Source organism: Artibeus jamaicensis, unplaced genomic scaffold, assembly GCF_021234435.1.
Source record: "Artibeus jamaicensis isolate MK-2021 breed Jamaican fruit bat unplaced genomic scaffold, CSHL_Jam_final contig_867, whole genome shotgun sequence".
Classification (NCBI taxonomy): Eukaryota; Metazoa; Chordata; class Mammalia; order Chiroptera; family Phyllostomidae; genus Artibeus; species Artibeus jamaicensis.
Genome location: NW_026521995.1, coordinates 3,084,840 through 3,111,853, shown reverse-complemented (window position 1 = coordinate 3,111,853; position 27,014 = coordinate 3,084,840). Strand labels below are relative to the sequence as shown.

Sequence of the window (27,014 nt, the reverse complement as noted above, 5' to 3'; positions counted from 1 at the left end):
AAATAAAAATTAAAAAAACAATTGCTTTTACAATAGCATTAAAAAAAGAGGAATAAGCTTATCCAAGGACACAAAAAATCTATATACTAAAAACTACAAAATGCTGCTGAAAGAAATTACAGACAACATAACTAAATGTAAAGACATCCCATGTTCATGGATTGGAAAACAATGCTGCTAAAATGTCACTACTATCCAAAGTGATGTGCAGATTCAAGGCAATTCCTACCAAAAATCCCAGCAACGTTTTACAGAAGTAAAACGATGCTTCCTTAAATCCTTGCAGGACATTTGTTCCACCCCAAAACGTCCTTGCTATCTGGTCCTCTCCAAAATGTCCTTGATATTTGGCAGTACCCTGACTGGTGTGGCTTGGCTCAGTGAATTGAGTGCCAGCTTATGAACTGAAAGGTCACCAGTTCAGTTCCCAGTCTGGGCATGTGCCCAGGTTGTGGGTCAGGCCCCCAGTTGGGGTATGTGAGAACCTCGCTCACTTTCTCCCTCTCTTCCTATTTCTAAAAATAAATAAATAAAATCTGTTAAAAATAAACAAAGAAAGAAAAGAAATTTGGCCCCGAACCAAAACATCCATGGACACATCTGGTCCACACCAACCCATCTACTTAACTATCTGTGCCATTACTAGCTAGGCTACTGAAGCAAGAGAGTTATTGACAATACAGCCATAACACAATTACTGAACCAATAAAGCATGACAGTATTTTTCATAAATCAATCCTGTAAATCAAAAGTGTAAATAAATGTTATGGGCTATTTGAACCCAGGGATATTTTCGAAGTGTGGATGTTTTTAATAGGACCAAATAGCAAGTACAATTTAGCATGGACCAAATATGCTTATGGATGCTTTGAACATAAGCAAATTTCAAGGACCTTTTGGCAAAGATCAAATGTCTCCATGGGCATGTTGGACAGGACCAAATGTCCATTAATCTAAAACTTATTTTAGAATCTAAGGGACCCTGAACAACCAAAACAATCTTGAAAATTAAAAACAAAATTGGAGGACCCACACTTCCTGTCTTGAAAACTAAATAAAAAGCTACAGTAATCAAAATGGTGTCATATGGCATGAAGACAAACACAGAGCCATGGAAGAGAATAAAGAGCACAAAAATAAATCCTCACATATATATATGGTTAAGTGATTTTTGACATGAAAGTCAAACCCTTTGATAGGGACAGAATCATCTTTTCAACAAACAGTGCTGGGGAAAATGGAAATTCAAATGCAAAACAATGAAGCTGGAATCTTACCCAACTTACACAATATACAAAAATTAACTCAAAATGGATCAAGGATCTAAACATAAAGGCTAAAACTTAAAAAACACTTAAAATAGGGGAAGTCTTTGTGATACTGGATTTGGCAATAATTTCTTGGATATGAAAACAAAAGCACACACCCCCCAAAAAACACTTAACTTAATCAAAATTAATCTTTTGTGCATCCGAGAGTAGAAAAAATAACCCATAGAATACAAGGAAATATTTACCAATCATGTATCTGTTAATAGTCCACACCCAGAACTAGATAGCAGTTTTGGTTTCCGAACTAGATAAAGAACTCTTATAATTCAACAACAAAAAGACAAACAACCCAATTACAAAATGGGTAAAGGACTGAATACGCATTTCTCCAAAGAAGATTTACAAATGACCAAACAGAACATGAAAAGACACTCAGTAGTACTAATCATTCGGGGAATACAAATCAAAAACACAAAGGGATACCACTTCACACCACCAGCATCACTATTATTAAAAAGAGAGACAGAGAGAACAACAGAGATTTGGAAACCATATTAAGAAATTGAAACCCTCATGAACTGCTGGTGCAAATGTAAAATAGCACCTCTGTGAAAAACATTTTTGCCATTCCTCAAAAAGATGAACACAGACTAACCATATAACCCAGCAATTTCACTATTAGTATATACCGTATATACCCCAAAAAAGAGGGACTCAAATATACTTGTACACTGACGTTCATAGCAGCATTATTCACGACAGTTAAAAGGGAGAAACAGCCAAAATGTCCAACAGATGAATGGATAAACAAAATGTGGTAAATACACTGGAATATTATTCAGCCATAAAAAGTAACAAAATCTAACATATCTACAACATGGATGAACATTACAAATATTAAGTGAAATAAGCTTGGTAAAAAAGATAAATATTCTATTATTCCACTTATATGAGATATCTACAATAGACAAATTCATAAAGATAGAAAATAGGAAGTATGAAGGGATAATGAAGAGGGTAAAGGAGGTCAATATATGGTGACAAAGACTAGACTTTGGATAGTGAGCTCAGAGTATGTACACTGGAAATGTATATAATATTATTGACCAATATTACCCCAATAACTTTTTTTGAAAAGTAGAAAGCAAAATAAAGTCACCTGGGGACAGGGTAAAATGGGGAGTTACTGTGTAACAGGTATGGAGTTTCTGTTTAAGATAATGAAAAAATTATGGATAATATATCCAATTAGGGGTTAATATCCAAAATATACAAGGAACTCATATAATTCAACGTCAAAAAAAAAAAAAAACAATGAAAAAATGGAGTCCAGCCACAATGGAGGTGTAGGTAGATACACTTCACCTCTTCACACACCAAAAGAGAAACAACCAATTTAAAAACAGAAACCAACCAGAACTGCAAGAAAAATCAACTGTATGGAAGCCAAACAACCAAGGAGTCTAAGAAAAAACATTCATCCTGACTAGCAAGAGGGGTGGAGATGGGCAGCCAGAGAAGAAAGGGACACAGGGCAAGGCAATAGCTGGCAGATCAGGTGGTCCCACATTTACATGCAGATAAACCAAGAACCACCTAGGGTCCCACCCCAGGAAAATAAAGCCTCAAAACCTCTGGCTGTAAAAACCGGTAGGGGTGACCGAGATAGGAGAATTGCCAGTCTCTTTAAAGTGGTAAGCACCGAGCAAGTGGCATTGTTCCCACTCTGACCCTTCCACCACAGACAGCACCACAGGGAAGCAAAGTGGACTGCCCCACCCTGGCGAATACCTAAAGCTTCGCCCCTAAAAATGTAACAGGTACACCAAGAAAAAGAAATATGGCCCAAATGAAAGAATAGATCAAAACTCCAGAAACAGAACTAAGTGACAAGGAGAGAGTCCACTTATCAGATGCACAGCTCAAAACACTGGTCCTCAGGATGCTCACAAAAATTACTGATTACTAATGCAAGATAAAGAAAGAAGTGAAGGCTATACAAAGTGAAATAAAGAAAAAATATACAAGGAATCAACAGTGAAGGAAAGGAAACAAACCAGGTCTCAAAACAATGTTTTGGCCCTGGCTGGTGTGGCTCAGTGGACTGAGAGCCAGCCTGGGAACCAAAGGGCCACTGCCTCAATTCCCAATTAGGGCACATGCCTCAGTTGCTGGTCAAGTCAGGTCCCCAGTAATGGGTGAGTGAGAGGCAACCACACATTGATGTTTTTCATTTCTCACCCTTCTTCCTCCCTTCCCCTTTGTCTAAAATAGATAAATAAAAACAACAAATTGCAACAAAAGGAAGAAACAAACATTCAACCAAATAGAATGAAGAAACAAGAATTCAAAAAAATGAGAGGCTTCAGAACCTCTGGGAGAACTTTAAACGTTCCAATATCTGAGTCATAGGGATGCAAAAAGGACAAGAGGAAGAGCAAGAAACTGAAAACTTATTTGGAAAAATAATGAAAGAAGACTTCCCCAAACTGGCAAAGAAAAAAATCAGACATCCAGGAAGCTCAGAGAGTCCCAAAAAAGTTGTACCCAAAGAAGAACATGCCAAGACACATCATATTTAAATTACCCAAGATTATGTCCTGGCTGGTGTAGCTCAGTGGATTAAGTGTGGGCCTGCAAACCCAAAGGTCGCTAGTTTAATTTCCAGCCAGGGCACATGCCTAAGGTTGTGGGCCAGGTTCCCAGTCTGGGGCACTAGAGAAGCAACTACACATTGATGTTTCTCTCCCTCTCTTTCTCTTTCCCCTCCGTTCTCTCTAAAAATAAATAAAATCTTTTTTTTTTAATTACCCAAGATTAAAGATAAGGAGAGAGTCCTGGCTGGTGTGGATCACTGGATTGAGTGTTGGCCTATGAAACAAAGGGTCACTGGTTCACTTCGCAGTCAGGGCACACACCTGGGTTGCAGGCCAGGTCCCCAGTAGTGGACGTGTGAGAGACAATCACACATTGATGTTTCTCTCCCCCTCTTTCTCCCTCCCTTCCCTTTCCTCCAAAAATAAATGAATAAAATCTTTAAAAAAACAAAAAGATGCCCTGGCCAGTGTAGCTCAGTGGATTGAGCACGGGCTGAGAACCAAAGAGTCCCTGGTTCAATTCCCAGTCAGGGCACATGCCTGGGTTGCAGGCCAGGTCTCCAGTGGGGGCCACATAAGAGGCAACCACACATGGATGTTTCTTTCCCTCTCTTTCTCCCTTCCTTGCCTTCTTAAAAAAAAAGGTAATAAAAAACAAGATAAGGAGAGAATCTTTAAATCAGCAAAACAAAAGGAGAGAGGTACCTACAAAGGAGTTCCCATAAGACTATCAGTTGAGCCCTACCTGGTATGGCTCAGTGAATTGAGTGGCAACCTACCAACCAAAGGGTTGCCAGTTCAATTCCCAGTTAGGGCACATGTCAGAGTTGTGGACCCCGTCCTCACTATGGGGTGCACAAGAAACAACCACACATTGATATTTCTTTCCCTCTCTTTTTCCTTCCCCTCTTATCTTAAAAAAAATAAATAAAAGACTCTCAGCTGATTTCTTAAAGACTTTGCAAGACTTTGCAGGCAAGAAGAGACTGGCAAGAAAGTCATGAAAGGCAAGGACCTACATCATCTATCCAGCAAAGCTATCATTTAGAATGGAAGGGCAGGCAAAGTGTTTCCCAGACAAGGTCAAGTTAAAGGAGTTCACCATCACCAAGCCCTTATTATATCAAATGTGTAAGGGACTTACCTAAGAAAAAGATTGAAACTATGAACAGTAAAATGACAACAATCTTACAACTATCAACAAATGAACCTAAAAAAAAAAAAAAGAAACAAACTAAGCAAACAACCAGAACGGGAACAGAATCTTAGAAATGAAGATCACAGGAAGAAGAGAGGGAAGCAGGAGGCGTAGAGGGGAAATGGGGGAAAAGATACAGGGAATAAGCAGCATGAATGACAGGTACAAAAAAGGGTAGACAGAAGAGGTTAAGAATAGTATAGGAAATGGAGATGCTAAAGAACTTATATATACGGGACTTCCGCCAAGTTGGAGGCATAGGTGGAAGCACTGTGCCTTCTCACACAACCAAGTTTAAAAACAACAAAGTATTAGCAACAAAAACGTAATCAAACCACAGAAAACTGAACTATACAGAAGTCTGACAACAACGAACCCTTCAGCCAAACCGGTAAGAGGGGCAGAGCCAGCAGCAGAGCAGGGTCAGGCAGGAAAGATCCACCAGACAGACCTGGGCGCGCAACCCAAGTGTACCAGCAGCCACAGGCGGATCCCAGGTGTAGAGTAGTGAGCGGACCCACTGAGGGTTGACCACAGTCACACATTCAGGCACAGATAAACTGGTGAAGGAGCGAGCCGTGAGATGAACCGTGCAGGCCCCAGCAGCGGGAAGCGGCAGAGGGGACCATCACTGTCCCTCTCTGACCCCGCCCCCACATACAGCATCACAAACCAGCGACCTGGGTAGCCCCACCCTGGTGAACACCTAAGGCTCCGCTCCTCGTACCTAACAGGCACAAACAGATCAAAACATGGCTCAAAAACAACTCAGAGCCCCAGAGCCAATAAATCTAAGCAATGAAGAAATAGCCAAACTTTCAGATGCACAGTTCAAAACACTGGTGATCAGGATGCTCACAGAACTGGTTGATTAAAGTCACAAATTGGAGGAACATATGAAGGCTAAACTAATTGAAATGAAGGGAAATGCACAGGAAACCAACAGTAATGGAAAGGAGACTGGGACTCAAATCAAGGGAGTGGACCAGAAGGAGGAAAAGAATGACCAAACAAAAAAGGATGAAGAAACAAAAATTCGAAAAAAGGAGGAGAGGCTTAGGAACCTCCAGGACATCTTTAAACGTTCCAACATCCAAATTATAGGGGTACCAGAAGGGGAAGAGGAACAGTCATGAGTGGAAACCTTATTTGAACAAATAATAAAGGAGAACTTCCCCATTCTGGCAAAGGAAATACACTTCCAGGAAATCCAGGAAGCTCAGAGAGTCCCAAAGAAGTTGGACCCAAGAAGAAACACACCAAGGCACATCATCATTACATTACCCAAGATTAAAATGAAGGAGAGAATCCTAGAAGCAGCAAGAGATAAGGAGACAGTCACCTACAAAGGAGTTCCCATCAGACTGTCAGCAGATTTCTCAAAAGAGACCTTACAGGCAAGAAGGGGCTGGAAAGAAGTATTCCAAGTCATGAAATCCAAAGACCTACAACCAAGATTGCTCTATCCAGCAAAACTTTCATTTAGAATGGAAGGGCAGATAAAGTGCTTCTCAGATAAGATCAAATTCAAGGAGTTCATCATCACCAAGCCCTTCTCATATGAAATGCTAAAGGGATTTACTAAGAAAAAGAAGATAAAAAAAATGAACAGTGAAAGGACAGCAAGTTCACAGTTATTAACAACCACACCTAAAACAAAAGCAAACTAAGAGGACAGCTAGATCAGGAGTGAACCATAGAAATGAAGATCACATGGAGGGTTAGCAACAGGGGAGTGGGAGAAGGAGAAGCGGGGGAGAAGGTACAGAAAATAAGTGGCATAGACGGTAGGTAGAAAACAGACAGGGGGGAGGGCAAGAATAGTATGGGAAATATAGAATCTAAAGAACTTGAGACACGTGGTCATAAACTAAAAGGGGGAATGGTGGAGGAGGGGGTGTACTGGGTGGAGGGGAATGAAGGGGGAAAATAGAACAACTGTAATGGCATAATCAATAAAATATATTTAAAAAAATAAAGATCAAAGAAAAAAATTTGAAAAAAAAGAATATATATACAACCTATGAACATGAACTAAAGGTGGGGAATGATGGTGGGTGGGGGGGATGCAGGGCAGAAGGGAATAGAAGGGAGAAAAAAAATGGGACAACTGTAATAGCATAATCAATAAAAAAAACTTTAAGCCCGGGCTGGTGTAGCTCAGTGGACTGAGCACGGGCCTGCAAACCAAAAGATGGTGGTTTGATTCCCAGTCCAGGGTACATGCCTGGGTTGCAGGATAGTTCCCAGCATGGGCCGGTTCCCAGCAGGGGATGCATTAGAAGCAACCATACGTTGATATTTCTCTCCTTCTCTCCTTCCCTTCCTTTCTAAAGATAAGTAAATAAAATTTTTTCAAAAAAACTTTAAAAGATAATACCAAAAGAATTTTTGTAGAATATGATTCTAAATGATTATCAAATGCAAAAAGCAACATGCGAGGTATTTCTAAAGAGAGACAAGAGGGAAGGACTAATTTTACCTGGTATCTCATATGTAGATTTATATTATAACATAAGCTACAGTAATTTTAAAATTGTGGTATTGCCACAAATCAAAAGAACGTCCAAGAACAAATTCACACATATATGAACTGCTGATTTATGATATTGCCACTGTACACCAGAAGAAGAAAGAATGCTATTAAAACAACTGGATGTTCCTACTTAATATAACATATAATACATATAAGTATATTATTCCCTTTCTTACTCTACATACAAAAATCAAATCCAGATGTGTTATAGACCTAAATATAAGAAAAAGGAAATATTTCTTTTAGAAGGCTATGTAGAAAAATTTCATGCATGACCTGAAGTTGGGAAAAGATTTCTTTTTTTTAGTTCATTTTTTATTGTACTTTTTTCCCATTACCATTTATCCTCCATATAGGAATTTCTTCAACAGGTCACATAAACCACTAACCACAAAAGAAAAAATGAAAATTTGGCGACAATGAAATTAAGAACTAGTAAAAGAACTTCAAAAAATGAACCACTAACTTTAAAAAGCCATCTCCAGGTCACAAGTGAGAATATCCAAATGTCCTATTATATGAAAAGGCACTCACCATAATTAGTAATCAGAGAATTGCAAAGTAAAAACCACAATGTCATACTACCACACAACTACCAAAATGACTAAAGTTAAAAAGATTGACATACTAAGTACTGGATAAAGAGATACAGCAAAGAAGCCATTCACTAGTGTGAAAGTAAAGTAAAATAACAACTTCTGAAAATGGATTAGTCTTCCTGAAACCTAGCAACTCCAGTTCTAAGTATACATCCTACAGTAGAGAGTTTCAACCGGTGTGCTGCAAGAATTTTTAAAACATGTAATATCTGACTATTTAGGGCACTGACCTCTTTTCCCTTAGATGGAAAATATGCCATATATTGCAACCCTGCATACATACACAGGATACTGGAAATATATTCTGAATTTTTTGTCCTACTTCATTTTTTAATGCTGATTGCTCCCCACTAAGTTGATTTTATGGAGCACACCCAGTAGTTTAAAGAGTAGTGAGCTATAGAAATTCTTGAGCATGTATGAGAATATTCAAGTAATTGTTCATAATTGCAAAAGAGTATAAAAAATGTACATGTCCATCAAAAGCAGACTGGAGAGTGGTGTAATTTACATGCTGAAATATTATAAAGCAATGAAAATGATCAGCAAAAGCTACGTGCATCAAATAGATAAATCTCAAAAATACACCATGAACTATCCCTGGCTGATGTGTCTCAGTGGATTGAGAACCAGCCTGTAAACCAAGGGGTCACAAGTTCAATTACTGGTCAGGGCACATGCCTGAGTTGTGGGCCAGGTCCCCAGTTGAGGGTGTGTGGGAGGAAACCGATCAATATATACCTTACACATTGATGTTTCTCTCCCTCTCTTTCTCCCTCCCTTTTCTCTCCAAAAGTAAATAAAATCTTTTTTAAAAGTGTGTGTGTGTATACACACACACAATGAATAAAAAAAAATCAATAAAGCATTCTTCCATTCACATAAAGTTCAAAACAGCCACAATTAAGTATCATATTGTTTACAAATAAAATGAGCCCTGGCTGGTGTAGCTCAGGGGATTGAGTACAGGCCTGTGAACCAAAGGACTGCGGTTCAATTCCCGGTCGGGGCACATTCCTGGGTTGCAGGCCAGTTTGCAGCAGGGGACGTGCGAGAGGCAGCCATACATTGATGTTTCTCTCCCTCTCTCCTTCCCTTCCCCTCTAAAGATAAATAAATAAAACCTTTAAAAAATTTTTTTTAAATAGAAATAAAATGAGAAGAAAGAACAAATATACAAAAATCAGGAAAGTGTTTCATTTGTGGAAGAGAGGAATATAATCTGGAGAGGCACAATAGGGGTCAAATGAATGAACAATGCTCTACTTATTAAGTTTGGTTAAGTATGTGTATATTCACTTTATTATTTTATTGTCCATTTAATTTTTAACGGATGCCCTCTTTTCTTGGAAAATATATCTTACAATTAAAAATAAGGTGAGAAAATTCTACATCCACAAGTCAGTAAATTAAAATGCACAGAGTGTACCAAAAGCAATCAGGAATCTTTCTTTGGACAAGAGCAAATTATTAATCCTTTTATACATTGTAATATATGGCTATTTGTTCAAATGACAAAAGAAATATACTTTGAAATAGACAGGGTCTGGCAGAAATAACTTGGTAGGGTAATAATATGGGTGTAATAATGTATAGTTTTAATGTGAACATTTCGCCTAAAATGTCATATAGCATGCTAGAGTGTGATATTATGTTACACAATTACATGCTCATGATTTTGTAATAAAAGACTTTGTAATTTAAAAGGGGCGTTATTTTTGCGGGACCTTGCATTATCCATTTATCAAAGAAGGTCAAAGCATGGAATGTGTTTGGGAGAGAAAGCTCAAGGCTTCCAAAAAAAAAAAATCAGTTACCAAAAGCAGTCAAACATCCAAAAATATTAATCATGTATTGACAAAGAAGATTAAAAAACACTTCTGGAAAGTCTAAGTAAAATAAAATTTTCCTGAACAGAGAGGCAGCTCATCTAAATATTTCCATCCTAACTTGCAATGACAATGACAGAAACTAGTAAATCTCTAAAAACACCCAACCATGAAGGAATAGTGTGCTTACAACTGATGACATACTTCCTAATCTCACCACACCGATCCTATTTTCCTTCCCCCCCACTCCTAAAACAACATCAAGATGAAGACAGTCACATATACATATGTCTTTTGCTTGAACATTATAACATAGCATTTAAGACTATCTCTGGAGAACAGCATGTTAGAAAGCAATCTTTCGGGGTTAGTAGTCTGCTCATAGTTGTATAGATGGAATGGGGAAAGTGAAAACGGGAGTGGTAGGGGCAAGACAGATGGGGGGGAAAAGGGGTTTACACTGAATTACGGCAGCTTTACTTTCTATTTGGCTCTAGAGCAGTACCACCATAAATTTCTGACCCTACTAAATAATTACAGGACTAGAATTTTTAGTGCTGGGGATGAGGGTGTGGGGTGTCTACCCAGTCATACTCTTTGCAGAAATTAAATGTGTACATGGAAATACAATACTTTTAGAGAAAATACTGTGGACCAGAAAAAAAAAAGTTCCTGCACCAATGGTTAAGAAACACTGTAAAGAACTGGGAAGCAGTTCTGCTTTGTAGGAGATAATTTTGAAACAGGGGTACTAGACAAACAGGGAGGACTTAAGGGAGATTTTTAAAAAAGGAAAGAAAAACAAGAGCCTTTATATGTATAAGCATGTACATACATAAAGAAACCAGAAAAATAAATGAAAAATAAGTAAAAATGGGAAGTTGGGATGCATAACTGGGCAAATAAGAGGGATTTAGAAGAAAGAACTTTCACTAAGTATCTTTTGATATTTTTGAACATATCAATATTTTATCATCTTACCAAAAATTAAGTAATTTAGCCCTGACTAGTGTGGCTCAATGGATTGAGTACCTGCCTATGAACCAAAGGGTCACTGGTTCAATTCCCAGTCAGAGCACATGCCAGGGTTGCAAGGCAGGTCCCCAGTAGGGGGCACTCAAGAGGCAACCACACACTGAGGTTTCTCTCTCTTTCTCCCTCTCTTCCCCTTTGTAAAAATAAAATAAATTTTTAAAAATTTTAATTCAGTAATTTAAACTGTTGCAATAATCTAGACAAAAAAGAAAAAATAGGGCTTAGGTTATGTCAGTGACTAGAAAAGTAGAGAAATTAAATTTAAGATGCCTAGGACACCTAAATAGAAATATCTAGAAGGCAACTACAACTATGGATCTGAAGGCCAGAAAAAAATTGTTCAGGTGTTATTAATGCTTAGAGACATCCATAAACATGCATAAACTTACCTCACATGAAATAATCAAATAAACAGGCCAGAAAAGCAGTTGTACAACTTTAAAATAAAGAAGTAATGCCAAATGAGAATCCAAAAGACAGTATTTAAAAAGGTAAAAGAAAGCAGCTTCCCAGAAGTCATGAGGACAGAGTGCTGCAAGAAACATGGAGTGATACCAGTTGTAAATGCTGAAGATCAAGTAGAATAAAAATGAAAATTTTAGATGTGGCCATTTAAAGTAAACAAAATCAATAATAGAGTGGTGGAGTCAAGAGCCAAATGTAATGATCTGAAGGGTGAATGAATAGGAGTTTGTGATATTTTATGTACTTATTTAAATATCCAAAATTTTTCCAGAAAGGACTTGAGGTAACCTACAATATATTATAACAATAAAATATAGAAAAACAAACATTGAAAACCAATTATGAGGGACATCCCCTTATTTAGGGAAACTCTCTTACCCCTGACTCCAACTATGTAGTTCTAGTGAAGGTTGTCATTCATAGTACCCTCCCCACTCCAGCCACAGGGATGGTGAGTACATGATCCAAGACAGGCCAATCAGAGTCCTTCCCAGGATTCTTCAAGAGAGCCCCTTCTTCTGGTAGAAGGGGCTGGGAAGATGAGAGCCAAGAGCTGCCAGCAGTCATCGTTCCAGCCTCATGAAGTAGAGAGTCTGTAGTATGAGAGAATGAAATCAACACGCAGAGAAACAGAGATAAGAAGTGAAGTTCTAAACCCCGCAGGTGGAGGAGAAGGAAATAACTACACTAATTATTAGATTGATATAACTGACCAGATTTGGTTCTAGGCTGCCTCGTAGCCAGAACAAAAGGAAAAACAGAATGTGTGTCATAGAGCTATCAAAAAGGAGAAAGTATACCATATCCTCAAGGGAGACAATTTTCCTTATGCTATATTATTAAAAGAATTCCTTGTACATGAATCTTTACATAATGGTCACTGAAAGACAAAACAGATGGTGTGCATGATGAGAGTGGCACAGCAAATGCAGATTTCATATGCTACTGTTTAAAATGAAAACTACGTTTTATCTCAAACATTAAGCACAACTAAGGCTACTCTATAGTAGGCAGTTGAAGAAACAGAAGTATCAAATGGTTTTATTCTTCCCCAAAGTTTGCTAGTGAAAGAAGAATAGCAGAAAGGTGAAAAACATATAGGGAAAGTAGAATCCACAGGAAGATACAGAAATGTTTGTGAGCTGAGTGAGAAAAAATGGGAAAAGACTACATCACAAGCACAGGTACTTAACCTAAAAACTACCTCCTCTCCTTCCTAACATTCCACTAAATGATATAAAAGGAACGTAAAACCACAAAAACTAAAAGAACAAAAGGCAAAACAACAATTATAAAGCTTTGGAAGCTAGAAAGGAGACAAGCAGTAAATTACTTAACAGATCAGAAAAAGTTGCTGCAATAACATAAAACCAAAGGCAATGTATCTTGGACCACACAGCACCAGAAACTGGAGGAACTTTAGGTACCAGGCATCAGGGGCTGGGGGTTGCACACGCATAGAGGTGGTGTATGTATCTAGAAGGGATAGTTCAAGTGAGGCTTGAAAAAACAATCTCTCTCTCTCTCTCTCTCTCACACACACACACACACATACACACACACACCCCTAAACTCCTTCTACACTACACACCACCAAATACCTGTCTCTCCCCAACCCTAGAAAACTGCAGGATGGGTAACAAAGAAATCTGGATGTGGGAACACTAGGCACGGCTGAGGAAATGGATCCTATACTGAGAAAAAAAATGAATGAAAATTTAATTCTAAATAGTGAAATTCCAGTAACCACCTGGCTCAAAAAATATTGGTAACCCAATTGGTCAATTCCAAATGGATGAGTTTTTTCTAAATAAACTAACCAGTTGATGGAGAGGAACCCAGGTATATCACCTATAATGAAGCCAATCAGCCAACAACCCCTACCCATACACAGAGCAACCAATCGACTTATTATAAACTTGACCACTACGATTAACCAGATTTTTAAGCAAAGTCTTTGACAAGACAGGCCAAAACAAATGGTACGGAGAAGCTGAGCAAAAGACTCCCAGGAGCAGAAGAAAACTTCAAAAAACAGAAACAAAACAACCCTCTGATTAATATCTTCATAGAGTTAAGAAAAGATATTGCATCCAAGAAACAAAACCAGAAAATGAAAACAGGAATCATTCAGAGAGCACGAAAGAGCCCTTGGAAATTAACAGTGTAACAGAATTCAGAAATTTAAGTTAAGGGTTGGAAGATAAAGTAAGGAACTACCTTCAGAAAGTAGAACAAAAGTAAATACAAAATATAAAAATTTAGACAATTAGTTCAAAAGGTCCAACATCCAAATAGAGAAGCACACAAAAAAAGGAAATGATGATAACTGAGAAAATTATCAAAGAAATAATTCAAAAAAATTTAACCAAATTCATGTCCAACATGACTTACCAAATCAAAAAGGCCACTGTGTGCCCAGTACAATGAGTAAGGAAAAATATACTACCATGAAAAGTATGAGAAATAAGCTGGATAAGGAAAAAATACCAAATACAGAGAGAACAATCACATACAAAAGATTAGAAATCAGAACATCATGAGACTTAACAGAAACACTGAAAGCTAAAAAGCGATTGAGAGATATCTTCAAAATTCTGAAGGAAAAATTTACCAAGAATTCTGTTTGGCCACACTATCAAGCAAGTAAGATGATAAAGTTACAAAATGCAAAATCTTACAAGTTTTTATTTCTCATACACCTTTCCCTATGAATCTGATTCAGATGTGCAACCAAAACAAGGAAATAAACCATTAAAGAAAAAGAAATGGGGTAGTGAAGGGTTAGAAAACAGGGAATCCAAAATAAGCAAGAAGTAAAGAAACTTCCGAGATAGTAGTGAGGGAAGTTCCAAGACTGAAGAGAAACCAGCCCAAATGGGAGCAGGATAGAACCTATAAAAAGTTCTACCAGTTTAAAAGAAAAGGGGGAAGAGAGAAAGATAGAAAAAAGGAGAGGAAAGGAGGTAGCATCGGAGGGAGATGTGGGAAAGAGAGGGAAAGGGAGAGAGGAAGACAGAAAGAGAGGAAAGGGAGAAGAGACGGTGAAGACAGGGAGAAGAAAGGGAAAGAAGATAAAAAGAAAAGGAAATTTGAATATATAGGCTATCTAATTCATTAACCAAATGGAAGATTATATGAAAAAAAATCCTACTATACTTGGATCAAAAATTAATACAATAAATAGTCATGATAATATAAATATTACTATTTAGCACTACTGATTAAACCAAAATTTGTATAGAAAGGCAACATCTAAAAGTGATAAGTAAAAAATAGTTGCTTATACACTCTCTTTTTAGAAATTTAGAAGTAAATGCCAGAAGAACAGCCCAAAAAGGGGTGGCCTTTGGAGAATGGGATGAAGGTTCAAGAATCAAGCAGGAAGGTTCTATTCCATGCATGAGAGAAGCTTTTGGTACTACCTGACTTTGTGTACCTAACACTTTAATAAACATAAAAATTAAATCTATGCCCTGGCTGGCGTAGCTCAGTGGATTGAGCACAGGCTTGAGAACCAAAGGATTGTGGTTCAATTCCCGGTCAGGGTACATGCCTGGGTTGCAGGCCAGTTCCCAGCAAGGAACACACGAGAAGCAACCATACATTAATATTTCTCTCCCTCTCTCCTTCCTGTCCCCTCTAAAGATAAATAAATAAAATCTTTAAAAAAAAATTAAATCTAAACAAAAAAGGAATAAAGAGGAACCATATGCTGGGCAATGTATCTTGCAAGGTACCCTGTATCTTCATTTCTCTTAGTAGTTATGTAGGCAGGTTGGAAAAGGATACAAACATGTTTTAAGTACCTACTTCATGTCAGCCAAACTTATGCCAGGCTTTTTTCACATTAAAAAGAAAGAGGAATCAAGAAGACACAAAAATTGGCTACTAACTACTTCATCTATGGTGATAAGCATTAATCTGTTAAGTTTAAAAAATCTCTTTCAAAGCTATAGGAACTTAGGATGCAATACTGAATTTTTTAAAAGCAAATATTAGATACGAATCAGCAATTTAAAAAGTTAGCAAATATTAACTCTGAAGGCATTCTATTTAAAGTACATAGGCCAAAATGTTTGTACAGAAATAAAAAGAAAAAAGTTACATATGACTTTTTTTAAGCACAAGTAGAGACACTCCACACTGGCTTCTTGCACTCAAAAGTCAACGATAAATAAATTTGAAAGCAATTTTTAATTATGTATATAAAGGTAAATCTCCAGGTGGCAGAAATAAAAAAAGACTTAAAAGCTAAAAAAATGAACATTAGTTGAAGCTGTGGGTGTGGGTGATGATATCAGATCTTATACCCTAGAGGTTGGGATTGACTATGACACCAATATAGACCCTAACTGTGCAGAAGCTCTAACTGGCCTCCCTGTATAAGGACAGGAGCTGGTAGGGGTCTATTCCTACCACCAGAGGGGAAGCTATACTAGAAAAACATGGCCTGAACCACTAAGACTAGAAAAGTACCACCAAAGTGAAATGCCTATCCTGGACCTGAATAGAGGAGTCACTCTACAGAAACAGGAAACTCAAGCCTATGCTAAGAGAATAAGGTCTCTGACTTTATTGATTGAGTTCATCAGTGGGCCCATACTTTGCAGTCTAACAAGACTTAGTAAAACTAGGTATATATTATTGAGTGGGGCTTCCAGGAAAACTAGTTTAAGATGATAACTTAGCTGGAAGAACCACTTTTATCCTCACCCTCCACCCTTCTTTCTGCCTGGAACTTCATTCAGTAGTCACAATGACTACAGTGCCAGCTGCCATGCTGTGACTGTGGGACAACTCTGAAAATAAAAACCATGTGCTAAGGTTGGTACAGCACGAAGACAGAAAAAGTCTGGTCCCTAGTGACTTCACAGAGCTGTCATAAACGCTTTAAAATGCCTTTCTGAACTCCTTTTAAATAAAAGAATTTGTAAATTTGTATTTTGTGGAAGCCACTACAATTTTATCTTTACTAGCAGCCAAAGGCAATTCTTAACAGTTACAGAGCAAATGCAAACACTCTTACAGCAACATCTTCACAAACTCAGGTTAGAGGAACAAAAAAGAGAGTGGGCTTTTTTTTTAAGTAGCCTATTACAAAAACTTTTTAAATCCCACTAATTTCCTAAGTCTTTTTGTTGCTTTAAAAAATTGTTTTTTAATTGAAAAAACTTTTTAAAAGAAAGACAAAGAGACATCAATTTATTGTTCCACTTATTTATGTACTCATTGGTTGCTTCTGGTATGTGCCCTGACCAGGGGATCAAACTCAAAGACCTTCACATATCAGTATGATGCTCTAACCAACTGAGCTATCCAGCCAGGGCTGAGGAACAAGAATCTTAAAACAAAAAAAAAAAATCCTGCCCTGGCTGGTGTAGCTCAGTGGATTGAGCACGGGCCTGCGAACCAGAGTATCGTGGTTCGATTCCCAGTCAGGGCACATGCCTGGGTTGCAGGCCAGTTCCCAGCAGGGGACTCAAGAGAGGCAACCACACATTGATGTTTCTCTCCCACTCTTTCTCCTTCCCTTCCCCTCTCTCTAAAAATAAATAAATAAAATATTAAAAAAAAAAAATCCTGAAAATTAGCTCACAGTCAAAAATTACAAAGTACATGAAAACATCCATCACCTGAGATGAAAGACATTCCAAAATCTCTTGAGTTTTGCATGTAAATACTCAAATGATAAAGGAAAACATATAATCCTTAAGGTAATAATAGCAAGATACTATGAAAAACAAAGCAGTAAACAAAAAATAAAAGCAAAGCAAAAACTCTAGACTAGATTTATTCAGAAAAGAAATCTACTGATTGGATTAACAATAAGCGTAAATTTGAAGCCAGACCTAAAGGGATGCTCTGCAATACAGAGATAAGTGAAAATATGAAAGAGAAATTAAGTCATGGGAAAAAAGGGAATCCCAAATGTGTACACCCAAGTAATATTTCCAGGAAAAGAAAATTAAGTGAGGGGGTGGTATCTAAAAACATAGAGCAGAAAATGCTCCAAAATTAAAGGAAAACACTGCGTCCTCAGAATAAAAAAGCAGATCAATTCTCAGATAGGATGAAGAGACTGTGACCTTAGTTCCTGTTTTTACAAGTAGATGCCAGAAGACAACCTAGAATAAAATCTTAACTTACAGGAAAACAACTACAACACTAGAATTCAAACTGACATACAAGAGCATAAAATAATGATATTTTTGGACAAAAAAGGACTAATATACCTTACTGACTACTTACTAGCCAGAAACCCTTAAAAAAATACCAAAAATTTTGAAAATGAAAAATAAGCCACAAAGCAGCAAGGGACCTAAGTTTAGCAAAAACATCAGTAATTTTAAGTCTAAATTATAGATGATTATTTTTAAAAACACAACTAATAATTTAGGAGAACAAAAATAGGCCCAGGCTGGTATGGCTCAATGGACTGAATGCTGGCTTTCGAACCAACGACGGGTCACCAGTTCAATTCCCAGTCAGGGCACATGCCTGGGTTGTGGACCAGCTCCCTGGTGGGGGCATGTGAGAGGCAACCACGCATTGATGTTTCTCTCCCTCTCTTTCTCCCTCTCTTCCCCTCACTCTAAATATAAACAAACAAAATTGTTTTTTAAAAAAATTTTAAATAAAATAGAATTAAAATACAGAAAACAATAACAGATTTTGCAAGGGAAAGAGTAATGAGGGAATAAAAGGGATACTGGCTTTGGCTTTGTTCAAAAAAAGCACAGAATTTTAGAACACTAAGTATGTTTAGAACACATAAGTATGAACACTAAAACTTTAAAGGTAAACATTAAAAGAGAAGAAATAGAATATATAAACTCCAAACAAGCACAAGATTTTTTTTTTTTTTTAGATTTTATTTAATTATCTTTAGAGGGGAGGAGAAGGAGAGAGGGAGAGAAACATCGATGTATGGTTGCCTTTTGTGTGTCCCCTGCTGGGAACTGGCCTTCAGGGAACCAGCCTACAACCCAGGCCTGTGCCCTGACTGGGAATCGAACCACAATTGTCTGGTTCGCAGGCCCGCGCTCAATCCACTGAGCTACACCAGCCAGGGCTACAAGCACAAGATTTTTAAAAAGAAATAAAGAATACTCAATCACTCCAACAGAAGACAAAAAGAGGAAAAAAAGTATGGTAAATAAGTAACACAAAATTTTAGAAAGCAGCTCAAATTTATCAGTCATTTCTATAAATGTAAACAAATTAAATTTGCCTACTACAGATTTTCACATATTTTCAAAATACAAACTTCAATGTATTTACTGGATATTGTATTTACTCTATGTACAAGAATATTGATTGTAGCACTATTTGTGACTGTGAAAACTGGAAACCTAAATGATAATCAATAAGAGAATAAAATTGTGGTATATTCTGTGACGGAATACTCAAAAAGCAGATAAAAAGAATGAACTAGCCCTGGCTGGGTACTCAGCTTGTTAGAGCATCATCCCAATACACCAAGGTTGTAGGTTCAATCCCCAGTTAGGGTACATACAAGAACCAACCAATGTGTGTATTAATAAATAAAACAGCAAATTTATGTTTGTTTCTCTCTCCCCCCACCACTCCCTGCCCCCAATCTCTTTCAAATCAATAAAAAACAATTTTTTTAAAGAATGAACTGGATCAGTTACATATTAATGTAACTATAACTGGCAGAATACATGAACAGTATAATACCACATCTGTAAAATAATACTAGATGGTGCTTATTGATATATACATGTAGCACAAGCACTAAAAGATATAGCCCTGGCTGGTGTAACTCAGTGGACTGAGTGTGGGCTGCAAACCAAAGGGTTGCCGATTCAATTCCCAATTCCCAGTCAGGGCACATGCCCGGGTTATGAGCCACGTCCCCAGTGGGGGCCATGAGGGAGGCATCCACACACTGTTGTTTCCCTCCCTCTTTTCTCCCTCCTTTCCCCTCTCTCTAAAAATAAATACAATATTAAGAAAGAAAAGTAAAAAAAAAAAAAAAAGATAGATGCTGGTACATATATGCAATGGGATGTTATTCAACCATAAAAAAAAATTCTGCCATTTGTGTCAACACAGATGAACCTTGAAGGAATTATGCTAAGTGAAACAATTCAGAGAAAGACAAAAGCTTTATGATCTCACTTATTTATAAAATCTAAAGAAATAAAACTCATAGTAAGAATAAAAACACCCAATCAGAACAGGAAAAAACTAAAGAAAGGAATCCAAAACAAATGATGGTTGTAAGGAGCCTCTGAGACAACTTCAAGTATACCAACATTAAAATCATAATGATGCTGGAAGGAGGAGAGAGAGAACAAAAATTTGAAAACCTATTTGAAAAAATGACAGAAAACTTCCCTAACCCAGTGAACAAAATGGACATACAAATCCAGGAAGCACAGAGTCCCAAACAAAATGAACTCAGAAAGGTACACACCAAAGCATATCATAATCAAAATGCAAAAGTTGAAGACAGAATCTTAAAAGCAGCAAGAGCAGTTAATTTACCTACAAGACAGCTCCCGTAAGATGCTGACTGTGCAACAGAAACTCTGGAGGTCAGAAGGGAGTGGCAAGAAATATGCAAAGTGATGAAAACCAGGGACTTACAACCAAAATTACTCTACACAACAAAGCTATCATTTAGAATTGAAAGCCAGATAAAGAGCTTCCCAGATTAGACAAAGCTAAAGGAGTTCAACATCACCAAACCAGTATTACATGAAACATTAAAGGGTATTCTTCAAAAAGAAGAAAAAAAAACAAAAGGTCAAAAATACATATCTATGAACGATTGAACCTAACAAAGAAAATAAACTAAAATTAAAAACAAAGAAAAGACTCATACATACAAAGAACATTTGACAGTTGCCAGATGGAAAGGAAGTTGGGGGAATGGGTGAAAAAAGGTGAGGGCATTAAGAAGTACAATTTGGACCCCGACTTGTGTGACTCAGTTGTTTGGGCACTGTCCCACAAAGTGAAAGGTCACTGGTTCGATTTTCAGTCCAGGCACATGCCTAGGTTGGGGGTTTTGTCTACTGCTAGAGCATGTACAAGAGACAACCAATCAACATTTATCTCACATGATGTTTTTCTCACTTCCTTCCTCCCTGTCCCTCTCTAAAACTAAATAAATATGGTCTTTAAATATAACGAGACAGCCCTGGCTGGGTTGCTCAGTGGATTGAGCACTGGCCTGAAAACCAAAAGTCTCTGGTTCAATTCCCAGTCAAGGCACATGCCTGGGTTGCAGGTCAGGGGGCATATAAGAGGCAACCAACTGATCCATGTCTCTCCTTCTCTTTCTCCCTCCCCCCTCTCTAAAAATTATATAAAATGTTTTTAAAAAGAGGAAGTACGAGTTGGTTGTTACAAAATAGTCATGGGGATATAAAGCACAGCATAGGAAATATAGTCAATAATATTCTAACAACTATGTATGGTGTCAGATGGGTACAAGCCTTAATGATTTAGTATGTTACATAATGACTAATCACTAAGGTATACACACAAAACTAATATAATATTGCACGTCAACTCTAACTGAAAAAAAATTTTTAATGGCTAAATGGCAAAAAAAATCAAAAAGAAGCCCTGGCTGGTGTAGCTCAGTAGACTGAACCAAAGGGCTGCCCTTTGGTAGCCCTGGGCTGTGGGCTGTGAACCAAAAGGGTTATGGGTTTGATTCCCAGTCAGGGCACATGCCTGGGTTGTGGCCCAATGAGAGGCAACTACACACTGATATTTCTCTTCCTCTCTTTCTCCCTCCCTTCCCCTCTCACTAACAATAAATAAATAAATAAATAAATAAATAAATAAATAAATAAATAAATAAATTTTTTTTTTTTTTTTTTTTAAAGAAACAGAACAGACTGGTGGTTGCCAGAGGCAGTGGGAAGTGAATGGAGAAAATGAGTGACAGTAGTCAAAAGGTAAAAACATCCAGTTATGTAAGTCCTGGAGGTTGTTTTGTTTTTTGGGGTTTTTTCCACTGAGCTACGCCAGGGCAGTCCTGGAAGTTTTTACGATATTATACATCGTACATGATAACTATAACTGGCAATACTGTGATATATATTGAAAGGCTGCTAACACAGTAGTAAATCTTAAGTTTTCATCAAAAGAAGAAAAGACAAATACCATATGATCTCACCTTTAACAGGAAGCTAAACAACAAAACGAACAAGCAAACAGAATAAAAACAAAGACACTGAAATAGAGAACAAGGGGACAGTGACCAGAGGGGAGAGGGAAGGGAATTTAAGGGGGAAGGGGGGAGGGATTTGGAGAAACAAATATGAAGGACACAGGGATGAGAGCTGGGGGGGTGCAAATGGGAGGGAGGTGGGGAACACAGGACGGGGGGGGGGGGGGCTGGGATGGGAGAAACAAAAAACTGTACTTGAAAAATAACTAAATAAAGAAAAATTCTAAAAAAAAAAAGAAAACAATTATAACTATGTGAGGTGATAAATGTTAACTAAACTTCTTGTGGCAGTTATTTTGCAATATATACATATTTCATTATCTTGTACACCTAGAACTAATAAAATGTTATATGCCAATTATATCTCAGCAAAACTAGGAAAATATATAGAAGCACCTAACAGACACTAAAAGATAATGGTGGACTCAGACTGAGGAGAGTACAAAAAGTACTTCAAATTAATCCTTTAATGTGTATTAGTTCTAAAGTAGGAAGGGATGATCTGAAGCAAATATGAAAATGTAACATTTGGCCCTGGCTTGTAGGGCTCAGTGGATTAAGTGCCAGCCTTATGAACCAAAGGGTCATGGGTCTGCTTCCCAGTCAGGGCACACACCTGGGTTGTAGGCCAAGTCCCCAGTGGGGGCCACGTGAGAAGCAACCACACATTGATGTTTCTCTCCCTCTCTTCCTCCCTCCCTTCCCCTCTCTAAAATAAATAGATTTTTTTTTAAGTAACCTTCACTCATTCTGGGTCGGGACTACATATATATTCTTTTCATGTTCTACATTTTCCAGAACTATTTGTGATAATTAAGTATATATTAATATAGTTTTATTGGGACCAAATATAAATATAATATAGCTAAGTATAGAATTCACATGATCTTACAGATTTACAGTGATTAACTTGCATTATATATCTTCATTAAGCAAAATTCTAAAAATGAAATAGTGTCCTGGACAGGTAATTCAGTTGCTTAGTGTTGTCCTGATAAGCCAAGGTTGTGGGATCACTCCCCAGTCAGGGCACATATAAGAATCAGTCAATGAATGCATAAATAAATAAGTGAAACAACGAGTCAATGATTCTTTCTCTCTCCCTCTCTCTTTAGAGGCAATAAATTAATTTAAAAAATAAAATAAAATAGAGACACTGAAATAGAGAACAGGCTAACAGTGACCAGACAGGAGAGAGGAGGGAATTTCAGAGGAAAGGGGGAAGGGTTTGCAGGAACAACTGTAAAGGACACATGAACAAAAACAAGGGGGGGAGGGTGGAAATGGGAGAGAGGTGGGGAGGGCTGGAGGGTGGGCTGGCATGGGAGTAAAAGGAGAAAAACTGTACTTGAACAACAATTAAAATTTAAATAAATAAATAAAATAATATAACCCTGGATCAATCCCTAAAACTTGCTTTTGTTTCCACCCAGCAGTTTCTACTTAACAAAGAAAGCAGGAAGAACTGCAATAAAAAAGAGAATAGCCATAAGAAAAATTTACAGGTCATCTCCTGTTGGACAGGAATCGTCTTTCATTTAGTGCCAGAACTGCAGTATCTAATTAACACAAATTCTTAATGGACTTTTGGCCATTTTATTTTTTTTGCACAATCCAAATATTCAAACATTCAAAGTAGAATATTTAAAATATAAAATATCCTCTCTGTATCTCATTGAAATTATATACATAAAATTTCTAATCTCTTCAGTCTATGGTAATTAAGAACAAGTACGCATTAACTACAAAAATGGTCATCAGTATTTTAATCTCCAACTACTGATAATGATCAGTAAATAGTATAAATCTAATTACAAATTTTCAGCAAAATATATTCATACTTGAATGAATAAAGCAATCCAAGTGCCTTTTTGAACAATGAATGTCTATTTCAAAGAGCTTCCCTTAAAAAACCCACCAAACTTTCCCTCAATCCCTACTTTTTTCTTCTTTCCTTATTTTTTAAAAATCCAACCTAATCCTATAATCCTACTCTCTTCAATGTCCTGTAACAAGCATTCTGCCCAGACCAGGAAACTGTAATTGCTGTCTCAAGAGCTTTTAGTCTAGCATCCTTTGTAGCAACATCACTATCAACTACTCCTTCCTGAAAGACCATCTGTTTGTGCAGGTTCTCCCTTCCTGACAGTTCATTATCCATCCTTGACATCCTGTTCTCTTAGTCTCCCACGTTGGTATTCATCACAGTCCTGTCTTCACTTTCCTTTTCTCTAACAAAAAAGTATCATTCAGATCTTGGCTGGGTGGCTCAGATAGTAGTTGCATCACCCGTACACCAAAAGGTTGCAGTTCAATTCCCAATCAGGGCATATACCTAGGTTGCAGTCCAACCACTGGTTTGGGCGCATGTGGGAGGCAACCAATTGGTGTTTCTCTCTCGCGTTGATGTTTTCCCCTCACATGGACGTTTCTTTTGCTCTTTCTCTCCACCCCCCCCCCCCGCTGCTTCTCTAAAGTCAATAAACATATCCTCAGGTGAGTATTAAAAAATTATGTATCATTCAGTTCCCAGTGTTCCTCCTATATACCTCCAACTTTAATTTGACTCCATTATGTTGACTATAAATTTTCAACATAAAAATCCTAGCAGCATTGAAACCCATGTGCACAAGACAGAAATGTTCTTACTCTTCAATTTTGCTCTTCTTCCTCTTATTAATGTTATTTTATGCTCTATTACTATTAATGGCATCATCTTTCCAGAACAATCAACCTTGACATTTCAAATTCTGATTATTCCCTTTCCTTTACCCAACACCCATTTCTGTCTTTTCATCCTTCAAAATGCTCCCCTCTTCCTTTCTACTCCTCCCTTTTCACTCTCACATTTTGTATACTAATAGCATCCTAAGTCTTTCAGATTTCTAACCTCCCCTTTCAAATCTACTCTCTATACTACCAAAATACTTGTCTGGAAATACTGTTTCATTGTTCTGGGTTTTTACTCTTCAAGTATCTGTCAAGGTACCACCAGCTCTAAATTCTGCCTTCTCCCAGAAGTGAGCTATCCCAAAAGCACAGAGATCTCCCTAACTATGTCTGAACAACACAACCGTATTTTCTAGCCATGGCCAACTGGTGATCTAGGCACCTCATCCAAGCCAAGCTAGAAGTCTTTTTTGTTTGTTTTTCCCAAAGTAACATGAGATTCAGGCTGTTTTAATCTCTTGATAGAGTACGTATGAAAATATTAGGAGCTGAAGTATGGTCATCTTTCTCCACAGGACGCAACATATAACACGTAGTTGAGAGATTATTCACAGCCCAGACTCCAGCTAGATAGACATTGCTCTTAAAACTATGATGTCCTGCCCTGGCTGGTGGCTCAGCTGGTTGGAGCATCACCTGTACACCAAACATGTAGCTTAGGTTCCTGGTAGGGGCACATACAGGAGGCAACTGATCAATGTTTCTCCCTCTCCACCACCCCAACCTCCTTTCTCTTTAAAATCAATGAACATATCCTCAGGTGAGGATTTAAGGAAAAAAACTATTATGTCCTTATCCATAAAATGAAAGTAACAGAATATCTACCTCATAGATCTGACAGGATGATTAAAGGTAATAATTAGTATAGAACATTTAGCACAGTATCTGGCAGATAGCAAAGAGTCAAAAACAGTTAACTACTGATTGCTGTAGTAAGTAGCAAAGAAAATATGCAAAAAGGAAATAATGAGGCAAATACAGAGAAAAGCAGAAATAAGAGGGAGACTAATTCAATATCCTAAGTCATGCATACATTTCCATGCCCTGGTTCTTAGCTCCTGTATACTTATAATAAAATGTCCTTACTTTACTTATTGTAGCTTAGAATAAGTTTTTGCTTCTCACAAAGGACCATAACTTTAACTGTTAACTACGGGAATTTAGAGAAGGTTGTGCCTCTTCTTTAAAACATTTAATTGCCCCCACATCCCACCAAATGAAGCTGAAATAAAAAACATTCTCCAATATACTTATTAGAATACCTACCTTATTCACTTTATTACCTTGACCATACCCTCAGAGAGGATAAAGGAATAAAAACAGGCAACAGGTAGCATTTGAGGCATTCCACCACTTTCGTTCACAATGTCTTTATCCTCCCTCTATTGATATCCACTTTCCCTACTTTCTAATCTTTCTCTGGCCCTGAATCTACCATGACACCCTCTGGAAGAGTCTCACCTTAACTGTCAGTGTTAACTAATAAATTAAAACGTAACTTCCTTTCCTTGGTGAGCCATCAACCCCAAATGATAACATGCTACTGTATAAAGAGGTAAAAAAATTAAGAGCAGATCTATGCTATCTCATCAAGTCCTAAAATTTTTATGATTGATTTTTATCTTCCATTTGTTAATTCCCAGTATGGTAACATTAGAACAATAGCTGTAATTCTGCTACAGTGCATTTTCACACACAAACAAAACGTATCAATAGACTATTGCTCTGAATCTCACAGTTCTAGATAGGCTACTCAGCAATTTGCCCAAGCAAAAATAAAACATTCTGATTTTACTATACTTGTAGAAAAGTTTAAATGTTTTTCAACTCTGTCAAATTCTCTAGTCAACACCAAAAATAAGAAATATAACATTGCAAATCGTAGTGCTTTTATATAATTAATGAAAATTAAATCTATTTCTCCCTGATAGATCCAGAAGTTCAACTGGAAAAATGCTTTTGGCCATAAATAATAAACATACCTCCCTCATTTTTACAGGAGGTTTACAAAAGCGTTCAGAAAGAAGATAGCCAGCCAAATAATAGGAAGATCTTTATGTTGGGACTGAATGTCTGAAAATATTAAGCATTCAAAGTTACATGTACAGATATAGTAAAAAGAATATAAACTGCTAAATTCTCATGTTTTTCTAATTAATTAAACAGAACTTGAAAGGATTATAACTTCTTTATGTCTTACTACGAAAGGACATAAGTTAAAAACATGATTAGGCCCTGGCTGGTATAGCTCAGTGGATTGAGCGCGGGCTGGTGAAGCAAAAGATCGCGGTTCAATTCCCAGTCAGGGCACATGCCTGGGTTGCAGGCCAGGTCCCCAGTAGGGGACACATGAGAGGCAACCACACATTGATATTTCTCTCCCACTCTTTCTCCTTCCCGTCCCCTCTCTCTAAAAATAAATAAATAAATTTAAAAAAAAAAAAAAAAAACCATGATTAGCCTCTCTGGCTGGTATAGCTCAGTGGACTGAGTGCTGGCCTACAATCCAAAAGGTCACTCACTGGTTTGAGTCCC

General features: G+C 37.4%; 1 protein-coding gene across 17 annotated transcripts in view; it reads right to left on the bottom strand.

Moving 5' to 3' along the window:
* Nucleotides 1–27,014, bottom strand: part of MLLT10 (MLLT10 histone lysine methyltransferase DOT1L cofactor) — a 250,987-nt gene that overhangs the window by 220,020 nt on the left and 3,953 nt on the right. For 2 of the 17 annotated variants that reach the window (XM_053654747.1, XM_053654749.1), the window contains exon 1: nt 11,909–12,086. The exons of the other annotated variants lie outside the window; for them this stretch is intronic. The gene's annotated coding sequence lies outside the window, so the exon portion shown is untranslated. Of the gene's footprint in view, nt 1–11,908; nt 12,087–27,014 lie in introns of those variants that run through there. 17 annotated transcript variants of the gene reach the window in all.